The 4,570-nt window shown below is 39.0% G+C and overlaps 1 long non-coding RNA gene across 2 annotated transcripts; it reads left to right on the plus strand.

Annotated features, from left to right (window-relative positions):
* The first annotated feature begins 408 nt into the window (after positions 1 to 408).
* Positions 409 to 4,178, plus strand: LOC138913860 (uncharacterized). Of its 2 annotated transcripts, none has more exons than XR_011419728.1 (3): positions 409 to 615; positions 679 to 779; positions 3,928 to 4,178. It is a non-coding gene; the product is annotated as an uncharacterized lncRNA (long non-coding RNA). The 2 variants fall into 2 exon arrangements; XR_011419729.1 differs by lacking the exon at positions 3,928 to 4,178 and adding an exon at positions 2,417 to 3,523.
* Positions 4,179 to 4,570: the final 392 nt, after the last annotated feature.

Here is a 4,570-nt window from a genome sequence, read left to right on the forward strand (position 1 = left end):
AAGAAAGACGGATTTAGAGAGATCCGCCTAGCTGGTTGGCAGTACTCAATAGTTAATGTGCAACACTGTTTTAGAGTTGCCGTGCAAATATCGATTACGAAAAGCACGGTGATTTCTCGCTTTTAAAATAAAATGCCCAATGTGTACAAAAAATTACTTTCAGTTATAAAAATCAGATAGAATTGAATGTTGAATCATTAACAGTTTACAATGCTATGCTATTATTATTAATGCTATTATTATTAATAATACCCCAAAAATAAATAATACCACAACCGATTCAAAATTGATAAATTAAATAATACCAAAAATTTAAATATATTAAAATCGAAGTCACAGCTGGTGATAGTTGGCAACTCATAAAAGTATTTTAGTATTGCTGGTATTTTAGGACTAGAGATGGGGCCTACTATTCTTGGAATTCTTCTGCTTTCAATTGTAGTTTTTAAATGAAAACATTGAATATTTTTGTTCGTTACAATAATGGACTGCACCAAAGTATTGTGAAAGTAGAAAGCACAAAAGATTATTTACGAGATGAAAAGGGAGCCCACCCAAATCTACGAAGAAATGTGATACAACCAATTCTACCTATATATTTATTAAAGTTCGCTGGCAAGTGGTCCGTTATTTTATGTTGAAAATATTAATAATAATTAACCTATTATTTTAATTTAGTTTGGAGAGTCTCATAGGAATCATTATAAAGCTCTTTCCAAAGAGGTTCTGATCTACATGGATGTGCTTACTTTTGGATCAGGATAATTCTGTACATATGTGTATGTATTTTTGTGCGCGCCTAAACTAAAATGACTCTTTTTTTAGTTAAACTTTTAAAAATTGTATTTAAAAAAATAGTTTTTGTTTTACGTACAATGTTGAGTTATTATTGTCAAATCTGGCTGGAGATTTGTGAATAATATGCGCCCTAGCTAGGAGGATATAGTAAATGAAATATGTTATTGTAGTTTGTTAAAAATTAACTTTATTTGTCCCCCTTCTATTTTCTTGACAATCTCAACCTGTTCCCTGCCCAAATCCTAGACCAAATCTTTTCGGAGCAATCAGTGTCCATGTCCTCGCGTCCGTTGGTCCAATATTTGCCGGAGGAATCCGGGCCTCCGATGTTTGCACAAAATTAACAAATGCCGAAAACGGAGAAGGAGACGGAGGCCATGAGCCGGATTAGTTTCGATGGGATAATGATTTCAAATCTGTGGCCGAAAGTAATGCGCCTCATTAGAGGTTAAGCTCCCGGCTCCGTGGCCTTCGGCCATGTGGATTCCGTCCGGAGTCTGGAGTCCGGAGTGCGGACTTTGTTTGCCTAATTTTCCACGTTGATTTTCTAGCCGCAAAACAAATGAAACGTTCGCTGCATATTAAGCATCTAATTTAATTTGACAGAGCCAAAAACCGAACCGAACCGAAAAGCGTAAAGGAAACTGAAGCCGGGGGAAAAAAAAAAGGAAGTGGAAAAGTCAACCCCCGGGACGACCAGTGGGTGGTGAACGGTGGGTGGATTTTGGGCTGGCTTAAATGCTTCATAATGAAAATCTGTGATATCTTGCGGTTCAGCTTTGATTTTTCCCTTCTGTTTGCCGTCGCTCAAGTGCTCCATGTTGATTGTCTGTCAATAGAAGGCCGGGATTCGGAACTCGGAACTCAGAACTCGGGATTTGGGATTCGGCGACAAGTCCGTGTCCTTCCCTTGGGAGCTTTGGATTGGGATTACAACTTTGGAGTGCCGGGCACGTTTCAAGAAGTTATTAGTGACCGTGCCTAAGCCTTTGATTGCCCAGCCACCCATCTATATATTCCATATCACCCCTTCTTCTGTCCCAAATCAATCCTAATTTGTTTATGCCATTCTTATTGCCTTTGAATTCGCTGACATCTCGGCTTCGGATTGGTTCGCCTTGGTCTCGGTTGGTTCCTTTGATTGGGTGACACTTTCCTTGGAAAATGGTTTATTACGCGCTGGCTACAAAGTAAATAATTCAACAACTATATTGCTTTAAATTAGTTTTTTTTTTTAATATTTTTATAATTGTCATCGCTATATATTCGATGGAAATTAATTGAAGATCAATGGAGCACATATCTTATATTAAATTCGTGTTTAAATAACCTAGGTTTATTCATCCTTGCATCCAACTTTTTTTGTATTCAAAATTATTTGTTTAATTTGTAGGAACATATTTTACTATTATTTTCCCATTAATTGACCGCAATTTCCTATGGCATAGTTGTAAAGTTGTAATCTAATTTTTATAAAATAATATTCATAATTCCGAAGTCCTAATAAAAATCCCACATATATTCCATTGAAGAGAATATGATTCAAAACTAAGCTATAATTTTGTGTCTATAAGTTATCTGATTATTCCATTATTTATTTAAATTTCTTATATTTTAGAAAAGTTCCTGAAATGGCTTGATAAAATTGAAAAATCACTTTGAGACACTAAATATATCTTTTATAAATATATTTATAAATATTTCACCCAAGTGACCTGCCTCCGTTTCCGCGACACCACCAGCACCACCCGCACCACCCACACCACCGTGACAAGGCACGCTTCGCTTTCCGCGCCTTTGCATGCGACGAGTTTGTCACTGTGATTTATGCCTGAGAGGGTTGCACCACCGCTTCGCCAGGAGGGGGAGTGGGCGGTGGGTGGTGTGAGGAGAGTGGGGTCGATGAATAGTCAAAAAAGCGAGTACACATAGCCGTGCAAGTGGAATAGAAGCCGCAGTCAAAAAGGCAGCCGAGCAGAGGAAGCTGAGCCAGTCAGGCGGTCGGTGGCAGGCGTCAACAGGATGCCAAGGACGAAGGACGAAGGAGGAGGGTGGCACAGGAGGAGAAAGATGAGCAAGATGAGCGGAGGGTTGCGATTACAGTGTCATTGGCAGCGTCGACGGCGTCACTTTGCGCACTGCCAAGTGCAGCCACCAGAACCGAATCCAATATACAAATCAGAGCCACCCCACTCAGCCACCCATCCACATCCCCTCTTCCCACAAAAAACAAAAAAAAAAAGAAAGAGGAAAACTAAACCAAAAGCAAAACCAAGGGCGAATCCACGCCCAACAGCTACAATTTTCAATTTTATTTCATTTTTATGGCTTTTGGAAATTAAATTGTTGTCAGCGCATACAAAATTAACCAGAGCGTTGGGATTTGCATAGCCAGCCGAGAGGTGTGACCTCTAACCCCGTAGCAGCACCCATCACCACCCACTCAGCCATATAGAAATACAGCCAGCGATGTTATTGTTATAGCCGCCATATCACCCGCTGGGCTTGCGGTCTTTAACATTTAGCAAAACATTTGATTGCCATCAGGATAATCCCAAAGGGGAAGGCCCAAACTGCGAGGATGTGGGGCTGGGCTTGCCAGGAGCTCGCTGATTGCCCGGGAGGAGTATCGCATCGCATCTCCATAAAGTTCTCAGCCGAGGGCCTTAAATAAATGTTTATATTAAACAAAAGCCTGACACTAAAAAGGGTTCCTAAAAAAGTAACGATCTATGTGGGAAACCTTAAAGACTTTCGACAAAGATTTTCCAGCGGAGTTTGAGCTAATTTTTAAAAAATATAAATCCTTATTTTAAATATAGAAATCAAGAAACTTTCAAAAATAAATTGAGCTTTACAGAAATTCAACCATTTTTATGGACAATCTGAAAAAAGGAAGAAATAGTATTAAAAATTTAACAAATCTATAAAAAGTGGCTCTGATTTCTTACAAAAAATGTTGTACATCCTATAATTAAAACAAAGGCTATTAACTAATCTAAAAGTTAGTGATAATCTTTTAATATTTTAAATTTGATTATAAATAAATACATTCTATTTAGCATCTATTTTTTATAATACTCACTTTATAATTTACCCATTTAATTTATTTAAAATATTTTCTTTCAGCAAACTGTGGCCTTCGATGGTCAGCTGCCAAAAGGAAAATCTTCGATTTCAAACTTTAAGCTCTCCTAGCAACCCAAGTCAATTTGCAATTAGATCTTATCCGGAGGCAAACGGACACCCGGGACACGGGGATTTGAGGGGATGCCAGGTCCCGCATAAAAAACTAAACACGCAGCAATCAATCGATTAAAAAAGGGCAAGAAAGGGCGAAAGTTTTGAGTCTGCGATGGGCGATCGAAGAGGAGGAGGAGGCGGAGGAGGTGGGTGTGGATGTGTAGGTGGAGGTGGATGATAGCCCACCTATGGTGTTCAGGTCGAGGTCCTGGTCCTGCAGGAAGGACACCCCGGGGACCCGCAGCCAACTGGAGGAAGTCGCCCGGCTGGCTTTTGTCTAATGCGCCGCTTATCTCGATATTATTTGGCCATAAAAAAAAGGACACCGAGTCACGGACACATGTCATTTGTTATGTGGCCAGTTTAAGTCAGGGAGTGGACAACACTCGAAGGAAAAAATGGGAGATATTCTCATAAGAAAAAAGAAGATACCACAAATATTAACAAAATAAATTAAATATTAATTAATATAATTTTTCTGACATATTTTGCTTTTTAAAAACGCTTGGAATGCCAACCAAAATATTAA

The sequence above is a fragment of the Drosophila takahashii genome, chromosome X (genome assembly GCF_030179915.1).
Source record: "Drosophila takahashii strain IR98-3 E-12201 chromosome X, DtakHiC1v2, whole genome shotgun sequence".
Lineage (NCBI taxonomy): Eukaryota > Metazoa > Arthropoda > Insecta > Diptera > Drosophilidae > Drosophila > Drosophila takahashii.